Source organism: Canis lupus, chromosome 36 (assembly GCF_048164855.1).
Source record: "Canis lupus baileyi chromosome 36, mCanLup2.hap1, whole genome shotgun sequence".
NCBI classification, from domain to species: Eukaryota; Metazoa; Chordata; class Mammalia; order Carnivora; family Canidae; genus Canis; species Canis lupus.
In genome coordinates, this window is record NC_132873.1 from 3420495 (window position 1) to 3439661 (window position 19167).

Genomic DNA, 19167 nt, shown 5'->3' on the forward strand with positions numbered 1-19167 from the left:
TGTTTACATGGAGAAGTAGGTGATCTGCTTAGCCTTATCACCATTTGGCCCGGCCTTATTCAGATGTTATTGGTGCTCATAAACCTCCATGAACTTTTTATTACACAGCTTCCCTGTTGTAGTGAAAAACTGCACGTGGATTGATTGTTGATTGCTATAGTTATTGAAAGGTCTTCCTCTGTGTCTGCCAAAAGAAAAAAAAAAAAAAAAAAGAAAAAGCATGGGAAGAAACTTCAAGACCAAACTGACCCACCAATGGATAGGAGTACACAGAACATGGCAGGGCGTTTTATCATTTGTCACTTTGTCACAGCTATTGTCACCAAAGGCATAATTAGAACAGAGAATCAAAAAGCCATGGTGCAAACAATGCAGTCCAGTGAAAAGAAACACATCTCTGTGGGGGGAAAAATATATATATATATATTATATAAGATATATATAAATATATATATTATAAATATAAAATATATATTTATTTATAAAACAAGTGGTGGGAGTGGATCAGAGGATCTCAAGAGGAGAGAACTTTTTCCTAAATATTTTGAACAAGGTCTTAATTCACAGAGGCTGACACAGGATACTTGTGGCAAGATGAAGATGCAATTGGTCCTGCATTCATTTCAAATAATATGTCGAGTTGAACAACCGCAGCATAATCCCTTTTAATGTGGATTTGAAATGAATTGAGAATGGTTTTCAAATGCAAGTTCACATTGCCAATGACAATTTGGGTCACAAAGATTAACAAAGTTGTTTGTTCCACGCCAGGTAATTGCTCTTGTACGGGACCTGTTGTGCTCTAACGCAAAATTTGATTCGAATAATGATTATAATGATTATGATTACTTTGAAAACAGCAGAATCCTTCCATGATGAAAGGGGTAAAATGATAAGATATGAAAGCTGGAAGTGTGCTCTGGGGTCTGCGAGTCCAGCATTTCTTAAAGTGTTGTCTGTGGACATAGAACATTAATTGTTGAATAGGGAGGGAAAAACTGCAGAAGATGAAAGTCATTTCTGGGCAAATTATTTTTTAAAAGGTTTCCTTACACGCTTACACTTTTTTTTTTCCTGCAAGACTTTTCAGGTCCTTTAATATAAGTGTATTTTCATTCTCCAGATGAGAGAATTCCCCCAAATTTAATGTGCACAAGTGCACATACGGTAAGCACCGACGTTGTGTGTGTTCGAATGTGTGTATCTGTGAACTAATGTTCCATGGGAGACATTTTAATATTCTATTATTTAATGCTTCTGTCTCATAAAGATAGAAACTGAGGTCCACACGGGTTGAGGGGACAGGCCACAGCGGTTGAACCAAGCAGTGGCTGAGTCGGTCCTGGAGCTCAAGCCTCATGACTCCATCACGGTGTTCTTCACATGGTACCATCAGGTGGGTGGATAGAGCGACATCCAAGGCCTGAGGAGACGAGGTGGTGGCCACCATGGTTTTACATCCTGGATAGAAAGAAGATTCCAAAAATTCCTCCACTGACCTCCTAAAATGTCAAGAATTTCATTTTATTCTTAGGAGCTAAGGGCACAGATTTTTTTTTTTTTAAAGATTTTATTTCTTTATTCATGAGAGACCCAGAGAGAGGCAGAGACACAGGCAGAGGGAGAAGCAGGCTCCCTGTGGGGAGCCCAATGTGGGACTCGATCCTGGGACCCTGGGATCATGCCCTGAGCCAAAGGCAGACGCTCAACCACTGAGCCCCCCGGGCATCCCAAGGGCACTGATTTAATTGTGCTTCAGCATGAACTTACTGGGGAGAGCACTATATGTAGGCATCGCCCTGCTGGCTAGCATCCAGCACAGAAGAAGCCAGATGTAGAACTAGTCTCCTTTAAGATGTGCTTTAAAAAGAGAGATTAGGAAAAGCCTGGATTGGTTCTTTTCTGTTTAATGTGTCTACATGGTGATTTTATTGAATTCAGTAGGTCTGAGGTGGCACCTGAGACTCTGCATTTCTTTCTTACCAGGCCCCCAGACCATGCTCATGTTGCTGGGTTTGTGCACCACACTCGGGTACCAGGGCGCTGGACGATGGATTAAGGAAGCGAGATTTTCTGCCCGTGGATGCGTAGGTGGGGAGGAAAGAACAGTGTGGAATGCAGAGGTCAGCGCAAAAATCCAGCTTTGTTTCTTCACAGTTTTGCTAAGGAGAGGAGAAACAAAAGCAAAACATATGTGATATTGGCATTGAAATTAAGCACGGACTCTAAATTGTGGGATTTTGCTCTTCATTTAGCCACTGTCTTCTTTTCTGGGTCTGTTGTCTCAGCCACTCATTTTCTTCTCTGAGACCAAGGGAGGACCTGGAGACAGGGTTTCTCTCTTCCACTCCCCATCCCTTTCTTAACCTTGAGAACCCTTTTTGGAGAGAATCACCGGGACCTGAATTTTGCCACATGTACAGGGACTTTTTTAAAATTGAGGTATGGGGCACCAGGGTGGCTCAGTAGGTGAAGTGTCTGACTCTTGATTTCAGGTCATGATCTCGGGGTCATGAGATCGCGCCCCACACCGGGCTCCACACTGGGTGTGGAACCTGCTTAAGATTCTCCCTCTCCCCTTGCCCCACTCCTACTTGCTCTCTCTCTAAAAAACAAAAACAAAAACAAAATAAAAATAAATGGAGATATAGTCATAAATTCTTATTTTGGGTATGCTCTTCTCCGAGGCTCAGTTTTTGGATCACTTGGATGGGGAACTAAAAAAATATGATGATAAATGACATGTGTGAATGTGGATGCGCTTTGTAAAACAGTCTACACCGGTCCCTCATCGTCTCTCTTTGTTCCCAAAAAGGAATCAATGAACAGAATTTGAGGCTGGAAGCGAATACAGATTTTGGATGCCAGAAAGATCTGCAGTTTCACTGCTGTTGTTTGTCGCTATTGTTATGAGGACAGGCACCTGTTCCCACACTCCTGGGTCTCTCCATCAGTAAACACATGCTTCCTGTGCTGGGAAATAAGTGAGTACATATGGCAGTGGGCAAAAGTGTTTTGTTGTGGAAACAACGGTTTCGCCCTTTCTTGGAGTCCCTTGCTATTTATAATTAAACATGCTTATTTTTGTCACACAGTAAGGTATTTTCTAGGCCAAAGCTTTATGTAGACTGTCAAAGGAATACATTTTCTATCGTTGCACTGTATCTTAAAAGCTCCCTTTGGACAGGAAAGACTCCAGAGGGAGCAGAAAGCAATGTTGTGGGAGCCAACAGTCATTTGGGGAATTCTCGATTCCTGAGATCCACAAAACAAATTTGCTAAAATTTCCTCACAGGCCAGACTAGTTCCACAAAGAGGGAAGAAAGGGCCGAGCCAACGGGAGTTGGTTTTCACTGAAGAAAGGAATGTTTGTCTCAGTTGCAAAGGGGCCCAGAGATGGCAGGAAGTGAACAACCCCAAATAGCCGCGGGTCTCCCCACGTCCAGGCCGAGAGCACACTGTGTGCAGGGGAACGTGGGTCCAGTATCCGTTCCTGTCACCTGGTAGTTGTCTACACGGGACTGACTTACCTGTTCTGCACCCCAGTCTTCACATCCAGGACATGGACGTGATGATACTGGCCTTCTGAAGTTGAGTCTTAAAAATTAAACACACCCCATGTTACACAGCTCTGTAGAGTAAGTACCGAGGAGCTGGTTATGATTTCATTTTTAAGATCTATTTATTTTATTGCTCACTCTACAATTATTGCTTATTTTGTTATTGTCTTTCCAGGTCTGGGCCCACACTGCCCGGGCCTGCCCTATGGCATCAGGTGCCTACTCTTCCCGTGGCCTTCTGCTCTTGCTGGGTGTTGATGGGCTCCCAGCGACTCACGGCTCCCTCCCCACCTCCCAGCCCACTTCCCCATCCTCTCACTGCCACATTGTTAAATTCTTTCGCACACTGATCTTCACGAACCTGGCAGGCGCGCACGATCCCATTGGGCATCCCAGGTATAGAGCCGAGGCACGGAGCCAAGTCATAATTATTTTCTGGAAAGTTATTTTTTAAGTGCTAATGTAGCACATCCTAAATCCTATGCACGTAGGGCCTGGGATTAGTTGGAAAGTGTTAAAGTATTTTCCGTTACTGCTCTGCCTTCTATAACCTTGAACAAGTCATTTTCACTCTTCTCTTCTCACTTCCCTAATGGAAAGATTAGAAAGATAATATCAGGAAGGTGCTATCTAAATATGAAATGATGTATAAAAGAAACATCAGACTATGGCTGTCAGAAGCTGCTGATTTCCCCAACCATATGTTTTCCTGTGACCTTCAATCTCCTAGGATTGGTCCAGGAGTCAATACACAAGTCGAGAACTACTTCAGTTCTCCGGAGATTTCTTCGGGTGGCTGTTCTGCTTGTCTTGCTGCTGGCAGACTTTCAATCACTTGTTCAGTGAACTGGGCCCCGGGTTCCTAAGAACAGAGCCCGGTGGTGTTGAGACTTAAATGAATGAATACACGCAGAGTGTGGAAGGACACCCGGCGTAAGGTGACGACTCAATCAGTGTTAGCATTCACTTCGTCAGGTCTGACCCTCGCTCGCCCATTGGTTCTGTTGTATCACTTAGCTCCTCTCTTTGGGACTTAGCGTTCAACATCAGTCTCTGGGACCCAGACTCCAGCTCAGCAGTCATTGCCTCGTAGAGCCAACCCTGGGCTGCAGGTCCCTCTCTCTCTCTCTCTCTCTCTTTCCCAGGTCCCACCCAGCTATTTCTGTCCCAGGTTTAGCTCTTGCCCTTTGCAATCCATTGCCTTTGCCACCCTGCACTGAACGTGAGAGGGTGAGTCCCATTGCACAAATTACCTGTTTTGATAAAGTAGAACTTGAGAGAGTGTCTTGGTGGGGTTGCAGGGAGAGGAGAGGGCAGCTGTAACCAGCGGTCTCACCCAAAGCCCTTGCATTCTCCAGGCCATAGGGAGTCTCTAAAATGACCTTGGAGTTGGGTTGTTTTTCAAACCCAAGAGCGAATTGTTTCCTATCGTTTGAAATGTACTCATGAGCAAAATCATTCTGAATGTTCATACTTAGGGCTCCCTAAAAGGTGTGTTAATACTTTCACGTAACATTTCAGAACTGTAAGGTGATGGCTTGGTGATGGATGTTTTAGCCAGTGCTCAATGCTCTAACTAATATGGTAAATGTATAAAATTGCTTCATAAATGGCTTAAATGGAAATTGTATATATTTCGAAATCTAGATTTCTCTTTTCTTATAGCCATAATCATCCATCCTAGTAAAATTATGTTTTTTCTTTCTTTGCAATGAACTTCTCTAAAATGGTCCTTTTTTCTTCCTTGCCAGAGCTATTTTCACTTCAAAGTCACAACTTCTAAACTAGGGATCGTGACTTCCCTGCCTTAGCCAGTAATTTCTGTTTGAGCACTGTGCAATTTTCACTTTCCTTAAGTCTCTTCATACTTTGAGTTTTATATTTGTAAGTAAGGTAAAACTCACTTTCACGTGTTTTCGAAGGAAGAAAGTTTCACTTAAGCAATTATTTTGCACACGATCCTCTGTTTTGTAGTAGCCATGCAAGCTATCCCCAGGCAAAATCCAGCTGAGTGTGAAGCTTGTCTTTAGCATCAGGCTGTCCCCTTTCATGAGACAGTTCATGTTCAAAGCCATTTGAGTGGGCCCCTCCATAGACTTCTTGCTGAGGCATCACTGCACATTCTAGACCAGGAATCCCAAACTCAAATGCCCACCGGAATGAGGTAGTTCAAGGGAATGAGTGAAGCCAAAGGGTGGAAACAGTTGGGACGATGATGAGCTAGAGACGAGCTGCCTCACCCAAATTGGGCAGCTGCTGTTCCATTCCAATAGATTATTGCCAACTATGATTCCAGATCTGCAGGTTTTTCAAGAGGAGCCTGACATCTAGATTCAATTAAAAATTAATGTAAGGGCACCTGGGTGGCTCAGTCGGTTAACTGACTTTGGCTCAGGGTCTGATCTCAGGACCCTGGGATCGAGCTCTGCTTTGGGCTCCAAGGTCAGGGGGGCAGTCTGCTTGTCCCTCTCCCTCTCCATTCACCCTTCCACCTGCTCACATTCTTTCTCCCTCACATACATAAGTAAAATCTTTAAAAAATTAATATGAACAAATAATACATGAATCATAGAAAATACGTTAACCTGTTAGCCTTTTGAGATCTTCTCCTTCTACCCCTAAAAGTATGTGACATCAACAATTCCCCTTGCTGAGTTGTACTTTTCTCTGCTGGGATTAAAGTGAGTTAAAGTAGTGACTCCTCATAAAAATACACATATTATAAAATAGAAACTGACAGTCTCGAGTGAAATTAGTGATAGGGTAAGAGACATATTATCAATCAGGCACATTATTTTAAAAAAACATAAAAATAAAACCATAAAACTAATTTTGCATTTTGACAGCCATCTTTTGGCCCTGTCAGAATGTACTGCTCTCACCGAGCCTAGGCATGCTGCCAGCTGCTATGGAAACTAAAGATGCTCCTTGATTCTTTTTTCTTGTAGATGCATCTTTATACCATCCTCAACCACCAGAATTCAATGGAATGAGCAACGAGGAACACAGGGAAGAAGGCAGATGCTTCCCATCGCTCTGTAGAGATAGGCTCAATGATTCTTGTCCTTGATGGCAACAAAACTCAGGAACATGTTTACCAAGTAAGGTGATAATGATGGAAACAGAAACAGTATTTAAGTCTCTCTAGTTCTTTCCTGAGGCACTTACTTCTAGATTTTGGACTTCTGCAAAAACAAACTTCTAGGAAAGCTCTGAACCTCTTTTCCATGAATGCACCTGAAAGACCACACAAGCACATACAGAATTGGAATTTATGACTGTTACCTAGATTTAACAAATTTCCTGTATGTGTGGTATAATTACGGACCTGGTTATTCTCTACAAAGCGTTCTCAAAGCTAAGACAAATGTACTCCTTTGAAACTATTTATTTTTGAAGCCTAATTATCAAATACAGAAGTTTGTGCACTTAGCCATAGTTTACCTACCCCACTGCAAACAGGATGTGCCACTAGCTCAGACCCTCTGTACTGACAACTGAATGCCCCAAAGCCTGTTTATTTATCTGTCTCTCACTTTTTTTTTTTTCCTTAGGAAGGGGAAAGCCTGATTGTAAACTAACCTTAAGAAATGTTGCTCCCCACTCAGCCTTTGAAGACATGAAATATCCTTAAGTGGGAATATATTGGGTTTGTCACAGATTTTGAGAAAAAAATAGTATGCCTCCTTCTAAGTGACAGGGGAGAAGAAAAAGAAAAAACAACAACCAGACATTGTGATGAATTATTCTCATTTCTTCCATATATGTAAACTAACGTTGCATGAAACTGACAGGCACTAATTTGAGATTATAACTCTGGTTTTAATAAATGAGAACACACTGCCACATGGGTTGAAACAGAACAAAACAGCAATACTTCATTCACAGAAGTAAGAAAATTGCAAACTGTGAACTCAATTCAGTTCTGAAATATACATCTTGGAACCCTGTGAAGTCAAATATTTGAGTGTTTAAGGCTTAAAACTAAGCCTTCTCATCTCAATTGAAATCTATTATAAGTCTGTCCTTTCTTTATAAGACTGGAATCAGGACAGCAGTGCGTCTCCTGCTCTGCTAAGGCAGATCTTCAGCAGGAATCTAGCTGGACGGGCTCATCCTAAGAGTGGTAGTAGGAGAGAGCTCAGAAAATAAGTGTCAAAACATATATCCTCCAAGGAATTGTTTCAGACCAAGTCTGTGTTCTTTAGAAGTCATTTCTGTGTATGTGGATGCTCAATGCTTCCTGTGAGGTCAGATTTCATGGCTTTTGGTGTTAGAAACTCAGAGCAGTTGCTACAGGCCATCCCCTGAATGATTTTCTTATACTTCAGAGGAGCAGGGCTGTGTATCAAAATGAGAAGGGTGTGTATCATTCTGGTTCTTTGGTCAGCTCATGAGAGCTCAGCCCCCCATGCTGCATCACACTCTGACACCACTATGGGTTTGCAACATCCTATTTTATATTGGTCCAGAGGGAACGTGGATGTAAGATCCGACTTTGGGATCTGAGAACCCACCTCATCTGACTAAACCCTGACAGACAAAGCAGATCATCTCTGATCCAATCATCATTGGTAGTGACCTTTATGGTTTTAGAGAAAGGACCCATAGGGTGTGGTGCTAGAAAGAGAGTGTCCAGGCTGGGCTGGAGATTCCCAGTGCAGCAAATGAACCTAGGCAGTTCTTGAATGGCAAGGAGACAAGACAAAGACTAGAGATGGGAATGGACATATCCCTAAGTCCCCAGGATAAAGTGATTATTGTGTCTCAGACTTCATTGGCTTCTCATGGTTACTCTTTGTATCATCAGCTATTGATGCATCTCAGTCCCATCTAAAAATGCAGTGGCTTGAAATCAATCATTCACTACTGTCTAGAAAATGGGCGTACTGATCTCACTCAAGGGGCTGTTTTGTAGGTATATTAGATGTTCTGAATACAACACTCAGCATCATGCCAGGCACGTTGCTAACCTCAGGAAAATGTTGCTATTATTACTATTTTTAGTAGTTATATTTCATTTAACATATTACTTTAAATGCATTCACTGGAGAAAACACTGTTTGGAAGTTATACATACTACTTCCAATACTGCTCAGAGTATTATAGTTTTTAGGGGAAATGAAATACAAATTTATTCATTTCATGAATAAATGTTTATCGAGGAATTGTTATGTGCTACTGAATGCTCTGAAGCCTATGCGAGGAGCTCCTAGTCTAGGCTTAAGTAACAGGGAAGACTCCATGAACATGCATTTTAGCTGGGTCTTGATTATTATAATATCATCATGGGCAAAGGGAACATGAGGAAAAGTCTTCTAAGAAGGAAAAGTCTTCTAAGAAGGAAACTTTTAAGGCAGAGTCAGCAAACATTTTCTAGAAAGAGCTAGATGGGAAATACTTTCAACGCTGTGGGTCATCTGGTCTCTGTAGCAACTTCTCAACCCTGCCACTGTGGCTCAAAAGCAACCACAGACAATACATAAGGGAATAAGCATGGCTGCAATCCAGCAATTCTTTATTTATGGACACTGACATTTGATTTCATATAATTTTACATGTCCTGTATGATTATTCATCTCTTGATTTTTTTTTTCCTAGGCCATTTAAAAATGCAAAAAAGTGTTGTTCGCTTGTGGGACCAAGCGACATGGGCATTGAGAGTTTGCAGACTTCTGCTCTGGAGCAAGGGTTTTATGGTGACAAACTGTCCTGTTTGGGGGAACATTAGTTATTTATACTGATGCTTGTACAGAGCAGTTGCAAGTGGGTTCTCTAGGCAGGTATTTGTTATCTTGTGGAAGATAAGGATGAAGGTAAGCCTTGAATGCCTGGATGATAACAATAATGGTAATTATGACTGGCAAATATGGGCATCAATGTACAATGTTTTTGGCATGTTCTCATTTTGTAATGAGCAAAACTAAAGTGCAGAGAGGAGCTGACTTGCTCAAGATCATGCAAATGATCTTGCTGAAAATGGCTGAACAGCAGCTATTTTTCTGACCTCTCTACATTTAACTCCTCCTCATCTACATTATATTGAGTTTATCTTGTTGGTCCTGGGTACAATACTCTTTTGGGCAGGGGGTACCTGAGAGACTCAGTCGGTTAAGCATCTCACTCTTGGTTTTGGCTTAGGTTATAATTTCAGGGTCATGAAAATCGGGCCCCACATTGGGCTTCATGCTCAGCACAGAGTATACTTAAGACACTCTTTCCCTCTCCCTCTGCCCCTCCCCCCCTAAAATAAATAAATAAATCCTTAAAAAATACTATTTTCTTAAAGATTGTTATTTTTTTTCAGTAATCTTGACTCCCAGCACAGGGATCAAACTCAACCCCGGGATCAAGAGTTGCTGCTCTACTGACTGAGCCAGCCACATGCCTTTGGATACAATACTGTTACATAAAAGATTCTTGGAGATGCTCTGTGTTCAAGGAATGAAAATACAATACCCCTTTTTGGGGAAATACATATTTTCAAATTTGGGGATTTTTATCTATATTAAAACAGGTGCTAAAATCTAGTCCCAAGAGGTCAGATAAAGAGTAAACAGTTCTGTAGAATAAGGAATAAGTGCTTTTCTTGGGATGGGACTATAAATTGGGTTTTTGCTTCTGGAGCTTGAGGTGGCTCTTGGGGTCCTAGGGCTTGGACAGAGAAGAGCAAGGGAGCAGGAATCTCAACTCAAGTAGTATTGAACCCCTATAGAGTGACCTCATATCAGAGAGACCCAGCAGGGTATTTGGGGACCACGTATGAGTATGGATTTTAAGAGAGTAATAATTGAAGTAGAGCTCTAAATTTGCCTTTTCTGTATTGCTACTTTCTTGCATGATCTTCAGACAATTAGAAACAAAGAGTAAAGCATTGAACCTGGTTGTATTTTGGATTAGCATTGTTTTCAGAATTAAGTAAAGGAGCTTGTTCTTGTTGGAGACAAAGAGGTGCTGGAGATGGCACCAGCCTAGAGAAACACGTAGCAGATATCAGAAGGGGACCAATAAAGGATGCTTGAGTGATTGATTAGAGCAAGAGGGAGCAAGGCTATCAGGATATATGTTCACACCCAAGAATTCTCAGCAATATTTGGGATATTGTGAAACTTCAGGCTAAAAAATGAGAACATATGTTTTGTTTATTTTTTATAAACATATGGACATCAGAAGAAAAGAGATCAGAAACCTGGAACTTTAGTAGGACAGTAGGGATAACTATTGCTTGCTATGGAGAAAATTGTCATCAGATGTACATTTTGAGAAATTCTATGAGCCAGATGACAGGTCCTGTAGAGAGAGAACCAAAGCGGGAAAACCAATTAGAAGACCCTTCTACAAAAGAAATAAGAGAACATGAGTGAAGGCAGGGCTATGAGATTGGAGAAAAGTAGAGAGGCATCAAACATTTCAGAGGGCTCTGGAGCCTCCTGGATGTAGACAGTCAGAGGGTACTGTTTCTGTAACCACAGGCTGAAGCCGCTAGGGCATGTGCTCAGGTGGCAGGAGTTCTGTTCCCTGCCAACAGGGGCAAAGCAATTTGTTACTGAGGATGCTCACATTTCTGCTCAGTCCATCATTCACCTAGTCATTTTCCTTAAACACTCTTTAAAACTGGAAGAGACTGTTTATATGAGATATGTGTGTCGCACCTACCCCTGGGGAACTGGGGAAGTCACTCTGCCAGCATTTTCTCCCCAGCTTTATTGAGATACAGTTGACACGTGAGATTATATTAGTTTAATGTGTACAATGTAATGATTTGATAAGTGTACGTATTGCAAAATGATCACTGTAACAAATTTAGTTAATATCCTTCATCTCACATAGGTACCTTTCTTCCATATAGTGAAAACTTTTAAGAGCTAGTCTCTTAGCAACCTTCAAATGGACAGTGTTGTTTTGTGGGTTTTTCTGAATAATATTTTTTAAATTTAAATTCAATTAGTTAACGTACAGTGTATCACCCAGTTATCCCACCCCGCACCCCAAAGCAGTGTTGTTAACTGTAGTCATCATGCTGTACACTATATCGCTAGATTTATTTAACTTGTAACTGGAATTTTATACCTTTTTGACCTTCTTCACCCAGTTCCTTCACCTTTTACCCCTTGCCTATGGCAACGGCTAATCTGTTTTCTGTTTCCATGATTTAAAAAAAATTTTTTCTTTAGATTCACATCTAAGTGAGATCATACAGTATCTGTCTTTCTTTGTCTGACTTAGTTAACTCGGTGTAATATCCACGGGTCCATCCATGGTGTTGTATATGGCAAGATTTCCTTCATTCTCAATAATATTCAATCCTACCCTTGATCTCTGTGTCCTCTTCAAGCTGCTGCCTCCTGAGTTAGCAATCTTAGAGCCCAACCTTAGAGAAATACCATATGTCTTTCTATCTAGATCCAGTGCTGTCTAGTAGAACTTTCTATGTTGAAGAAATGGTCTATATCTGCGCTTTCCAATGAGGTAAGCACTGGCTACATTTGGCTAATGGACAGTTGAAAGGTGGATAGTGAGGCTGAGGAACTGATATTTAATTTAATTTAATTTAATTTAAATTTACGTTAAGTAGCTCCGTGTGGCAAGTGGCTGCCATAATGGATAGTACAACTCTAAATCCCAGTGTCTCACGTCTGACCCAAGCTGTGGACACCGGGAACTTTTAATTTGGGGGATATTTATGTATTTGTCTAGTTCACTTGACTCAATAGACATGGCAGGCCTAAGCATCTGTCCTCACTGTTACACTTTCATGAGTTCCCTCTAGGAATCATGCTAGTAGACTGGCTTAAATAATACTGTATAAGTGAAAGAAGCTGAATGTGATTAATTATACAAATTGGAGTTTAATTATTTAAAAATTTAGTTTAATTATTTAAAATTATTTAAAAATTTCATAATAAAACTTGGATATTTAGCAAAATTACTGGCCAAAAAAAAAAAAAATCTAGATTTAACATTCTCCTCTTTAGCCCTTGATTCATCTATTTGGTACAGACTCTCTTGACTCTTGATTGGTTCACTGCAATTTTATTATATGGCAACCACTTTGGCTCCAGGCTTTATGGACAATACTAAAAATACTTGGACCCTCTTCCTCTAGACCTTTCTAGTTATCATGCAAAAATGCATCTATCTGACCTTGCAATTTTTGAATTCTTGCCATATGTTTGGCTAGTTGCATTTTAACTTAGCTTGTGCTAAGATGTTAATAGGTAATTATTGTTTAATCATTGTCAGATAATATATTAGCATTCTAGAGCAGGAGCCTTCAGTGTGTTAAGCCAAAGAAAGGATGAGTAGAGAATTGTCCAGTTTTCCCCGGCTCGTACCTGAGCAGTATAAGAATACAAGATGTGCACATATAATTCAATAAATATTTGGGATGTGACAGTGACATGTGAAGTTTTGGGGTAAAGAAAATCAATTATCCCCCCCCTTTTTGTGTGTGCCAATAAAGTTACAGGGGAAGCCCCTCTTAAATCTGTAAATTTGGGTCTAATACTATTTGCAATTTGTTGGCCTTTTTTTTCTAAAGACTTCAAAATGTGGTGTAATTAAACCCTGATGTTCTTAGTAAATGTATGTTTTTTTAAAAAATTCTAAACTATTCAAGCAAAGAGATAGAAACATTTGCTAGCCTTATTTTTTTTTAAAGATTTATTTATTTATGACAGACATAGAGAGAGAGAGAGAGAGAGGCAGAGACACAGGAGGATGGAGAAGCAGGCTCCATGCCGGGAGCCCGACGCGGGACTCGATCCCGGGTCTTCAGAATCGCGCCCTGGGCCAAAGGCAGGCGCTAAACTACTGAGCCACCCAGGGATTCCCTGCTAGCCTCATTTTATATTTATATTTATATTATTTGCTGACCAGATACACAGATACATAGATAGATGCATAGCTATAGCTATAGCTACATAGGTGGGTACACACATACGTACCCATATACATATAGGTTCACACTCATAAGTTCTTCCCACCCCTGCAGTAGATGACTATAGCATATTGTTCCCTTTACTGGGAGTTCAGAAGCTTTGCCATTTATTGGGGGAAATCTCCTTTAGCCTCAATTTCCTTACAAAATGAGGGTAATTGGGGCACTTGGGTGGCTTAGTCAGTTAAGAATCTGTCTTCGCCTCAGGTCATGATCTCAGGGTCCTGGGATGGAGCCCTGCATCAGGCTCCTTGCTCCACAGAGAGTCTGTTTCTCCCTCTACCCCTTCCCTCATTTGCTCTCTCTCTCTCTCTAAAAAACAAATAAAATCATTAAAACAAACAACAGAAAGGGGGTAATCATACTTACCTCTGTAGATTATTGAGATAATTAAATAATATATGAGAAAACAATAAAATAGAAAGCCACTTAAGGTTAATGTATACGATGGCGGCAGAGGTGAGAACTGCTTTCTCCAACATGAGTATGAAGACTTGTGCCAAAGTCTGATTGGACAAATGTACTAGGAAGCATGTGGATACATTTTTCTGGACAGATGGCTGCTGCGTTCTGTGCTGCACATGCGTAGCTTTCTATGGAGTTGCTTTAGCATGAAGAGCCTCTTTCAGGGACCTAAATGGGGCTAAACTATGTCAGGTGAACCTCAACAAACAGGGAGCCGGAGACTTGAACCTAATGCAAACAGTGGCACGGACGTTCAGTAACACTGAGTGTAAATAACATCTTGAATGCCACCAAATGTCAATACCGATGCTTAATGGTATTACATAAATTCAGCTTTAATTGAGCAAAGCTAAATCCAACCAAATGGACCTATTTATATTCTTAAATGCTGAAATGAAGCCTAAATCATGGAGATTTTATGTCTTTGGTCTGAGATGTATGTACATGTACATGTATATTTCATCAGCTTGACAATTCTTATCTACTTGAGAACGAAGTCTAAAGTAAACAGCCATCCCCAGTTACCAGCTGTCGCAAGGGCCACTCTGTGGAACAGAGGAAGAGTGATTTATGTAGGAGGAGAAATTGTTTATATTCTGTGACACAGTGTGTCCCCGCTCCATTAAAAATTAGTAACCAAATCTAACCATAACAACCTTAAAAAATAACATGGGTTCATAGGAGGTTCAGTTTCCGGGTGCTAGCACATTTATGACTTGGAAGTAGATTAATTCCGAAGATTTAAGCAGACTGCTGAAAAGACTAGATATGAGGTGCTCCTTCTGGATACTCTCACTCCTGTGATGTGCTGGACGAGGACGGAACAACTGTATCCAGGCACAAAATCAAATGCACAGAGTGCCTGTAGTTTCCCAGGAAGGTGTCTGATATTAAATTAAATGCACATATATGTAAAATAGAAATAAAATGTGAAAGAATATCACAGCTGGTGAGCAGTAAGCATTTATGGTTTAAAACGGAGATCTCTGGGAGATGGGTGGCTACTGTTCTATTAAAAAAATCAAGAAGGAAACTGGCAATTTTTCTTCTACAAAGACCGAATCTAGTTATTAAAACTTTGATATTCAAAGGAAGTGTCTGCCTGCTTGGAGCTGAAATTTCTGATTTGCCACTTAGGTGCTTTCTTCCTTGTTCTGTAATCGGCTGAGGTTGAAAAATAGCAGTTTATGATCTTCTGTATAACAGATAGCAAGCGAGTGCGGATTTATTATTATGCTGCACTTAACTGCCTCTTCTGCAGGCTGAATAGCCCAGTTCTATGAACCTTTCCTTAAGTGTAGATCACTTTTCAACTGTTTAATAGCCATCTTTGTTGATTTCTTCTGAAGGGTTCCCAAATTATTCTCAACCTTCTTATGTTTTCATCATCTGTAATACGCACTGTGCCTGCACACTAAATGTTCTGCTGGGCACTGTGCCAGATTTGATCGCAAATGTCTTCCACCTGCCCCACGTTACAGACAGCACACATAAGATCAATATATTTAATAACACAGAAACAATGTATGGCCTCTTATTTAGGAGGAAAGAAAGGAACAGGCATTGCCGAGGTTTTTTATCATGTTTTACTTATTTTTGTTGAGGACTTTGATCATTTGCCAAGCCTCTTCTGATATGGTTAATCTGGAGGTTGGTCACTGATTTTTAGGTTCAGTGTGAGGGTATATTTGAAATCCACTTGGTGTAAAATGTCTGCGTCAGGTGAGAAGACCATCATCAGGGCTATACTGGGGCTTGTACGAGAAGGGAGCACCAGAAGACCAAAGAAGTGGCAGTGGATACATGTAGGGCTCTAATTTGGGCACCTGTATATAATCCAGAGCCACGTACGAATCAGGAGGGTGACCCTAAAACCAGAAGATCCAGGTATTGGGAAAGGTGGCCCACAAACTAAGTAACCACCACCACCAGTGATAAAAACAAAAACAAAAGAGAGATAATTATGGCATCGACCAGACTGAACAACTCCCAAGGCACCTGTTGAGCAAGAGCACTTTGCTGTTCCTATGCTTTTGAGGGTAGCACTGGTCCTCTGGTGACGTCAAATGGGGGCCAACTGCGGGCTGAGTTAGGGGGTTTGCAGCTGCTTTATGAGGAATTAGAGAAAAGACCCCAAGGGGAAGAACTCTGAGTTCAGAGATGTGAAGACTCTGTTTTAAAGAATAAACATTAGTTATTAAAGGGATTGCTTAGTTGCCCCCCCCCACCACCACCAACCCAGACTCACTACCAGGAAGTTTAAATTATAAAACACATTTGCAGATCAATGATCACAATGAAGGTGAGCTCCTTAGCCTATATATTTATATTTTCTTTTTTTCTGACTTATCTTTATTTTCTACGCATATGGATGCTCTCCCTGGTTCCAGTTTTGCAGCCTTATTTATATTTTTCCATGTTTACAGTAAGAGTTCTTATACCTCAGAACTCCTCCTGAAAAATAAGGCAGGGTATAAATAAATAAAACTTTGCATCCATAAAATAAAAGCACTGAATGGATTGTAAAGCTTTGCTGGCTTATTTGTGTGCTCTATCTGTTGTTATATTTATTTGCCAAGATCTGTCTAGTTGGGCAAGATTCACAATCTACATAGAAATTGTTTACCTGAAATTTTCTTGCTTCCCAAGAGACATTAAATAGAAATAGGCCTTGTTTTCCTTCAGCAAAATTCCTTCTGTAGCCTAGCTATTATCTCTTTCGATGGGAAAGAATGACACATGCTTCTGCTCAGATGCCTGTCACGTGCATTCTCAAGGATGCCTGGTAACCTTAAGAACCAGAAGTGATTTGAAACTCAGGCCCCTAAACTGAGAGACACGTTCCAGAGACATGTGGTAGGAACGGTGCCGCCTCATCGTCATGGGCTGTAACAGGCACCTGTAACCCGGCTTTGTTCTGCTTTCCTGCTAATTGGTAGGAAAGCCTACAGCTGAACACTGGACTCCTTCTGAGGCTGCACTCAAAACATTTTTTTAAGTCTTGGGGGTGTCCCAGTTTTCTTTTCCCCTATTTACAAAGAGATTCAATTTTTAGTCTTGGGCTGCCTTACTACCCAACATTCTGTTGCTCTTTTGCTTTTGCTTCTTAGGACTTCTCCAAAGAAGGCATTATTTTTAAGAGCAGGGGACTAAACCTATTGCAGGGATGCCAGGAAACATCTTAGAAAACATTCTTGTCTTTGAGGTGAGAGTTCAAGCTTTGCAACCGGAAGCCCTGGATTCAGTCCTGGCTCCTGTTGTTATTTACACTGTGATCTTGCACCAGATGTTGCAATCCTCTGAGCTTCACTTTCTCCATTTGCAGAAAGGGGATAATAATTTTCCTTTGGCCTCGTGAGGCAAGGTAGAGAGAATTTATGAGAAAGGTCAAAGATTCAGTCCTCCATCAACCCCAGCTGTGGACTCTCATGGTCGCACCTTCGACCTCATAAGACGTCCTGTCCATGAACCCCACCACTGTCTCCCTCTAGCCATCTGATTCCATGTCTCTGTCTTTTTTCATCAAACCAGATTCTACTATCCATACAACATCACTGCCCTGTGTTTATGCTCTCCTGAGATGCTCACGGAAAAGTCCTGGCTCTGGTTAAAAAAACTCCTGCACGCTTCATAGCTTGTTTTCTGAGTGAAATGTTCCCTGAGAAAAATACACACCCTTGCTGATTATTTTTACTTTATACTTCCGGTCACAGATCTCAGATGGGCACCTCATCTGTCCCTATGGTACTTGCTAATGACCTTGCCTCATATTTCTTTGAGAGAATGGAATCATCAGGCAGGAGGCCTCTCATCTGCCCGCCATCAACATTATTAACCTCCTCACATCTCTATTTGGTAAACAGTACCAGAACCTATGAATATTAATTACTATTGTGGTTCTGTGATTCTTGGTTGGAGATAGCTAATGCATTTAGAATATTTTCTAAAGAAAAAAAAAACCTTCTCAAATTTGACCTCTATTAAACTGTTGTACAGAAAAGGGACTATATGAATCATAGTGCACAATTATGAAATTTAGCATTATTAAGAAGTGTAGTAGGACCACATAAAGCACAAAAGGAGCTGCTTGCATCTGTTCAAGGTAATAAACAGTCTGACCATTTTGTCATTGAGTTTTTTTTAAAGATATTATATTTGGGAGGATAAAGAATGTTCAAACTGAAGCATTATTCATTGGGTTGAATGATGAGTGTAGGTGATGCCAAATTCCCCTTTGTCCTATCCCACTCTACACCTAATAAACCCATGGCGACCTGTAATTGTGATGCTAAAAACTCAGGTTTCAAATAAATTTCTGAAAAGCTCCTTTCCCCCTTTGCACTGTGTCACTTGCTAATCCATAAAAGCCTTGTTTTCTCCCTGAGGTGAAACCATTCAGCCAAGAGGACACCATCAACTATCTGTTCCACTCCCTCCGTGAAAGGGCCTTCCCAAGCTGCTGATCTGGGAGGCAGCATAAAGACAAATTAACAACTTGAAAAATAAGGCTGTATTTTCACAATCTGTCATAATTTCTTTGATCTTGTTAGGAAAAAGACCTGTCAGATTTCTTTTCCTCCTCTTAGTTATGACTCAATAATGATCCAGATCTCCATGATGCTACAGTCACTAGGTGTGCTGAAAATCCAGCCTGGAGCTTCTGCTTCCCAGTGCTCTGTCTGTTTACCATCTGTAGTCCCAAACCTGTTAGCAGTGAGGGAATCACACCTGGGCACGAAGGCTAGTTGCTATGGAGGATGATGCTACAAGGGAGTCTTGGAATCGAAACTTTTTCAAAATGAATGACACAAGCCTTGTCTTTGGTATGGCAATTAAATACAGCAAAGCACTAAGGGGGGCACTTAACGGGATAAGCACTGGGTATTATACTACATGTTGGCAAATCGAACTTCAATAAAAAAATAGAGAAAAAAAATAAATTTGTATTTTTTACTTTTAGTTTGTGCCATAATTTTCTGCAGGTGTTGCCTTTAAAACATTGATCCTATGAAATGCTCCTTAAGAAGAAAACAAGTTTCCACGTTTCCACGGTCAAAAACATTGGGAACCTTTATGCTCTAATCTTCCCAGAAATTTATAAGGCAAGGTACCCAAACATTCTGCTGTGTGACCTTGAGCAAGCTACTTAACCTTTCTGTCTGCTTGTCTACAAAATGAAGATAATAAGAGCTCCTACTTCAT

General features: G+C 40.9%; 1 long non-coding RNA gene across 1 annotated transcript; it reads left to right on the top strand.

The window, feature by feature from the left end:
* The first annotated feature begins 1264 nt into the window (after nt 1-1264).
* LOC140625787 (uncharacterized) lies at nt 1265-7377 on the top strand. Its single transcript, XR_012025105.1, has 3 exons — nt 1265-1396; nt 2816-2984; nt 6509-7377. It is a non-coding gene; the product is annotated as an uncharacterized lncRNA (long non-coding RNA).
* Nucleotides 7378-19167: the final 11790 nt, after the last annotated feature.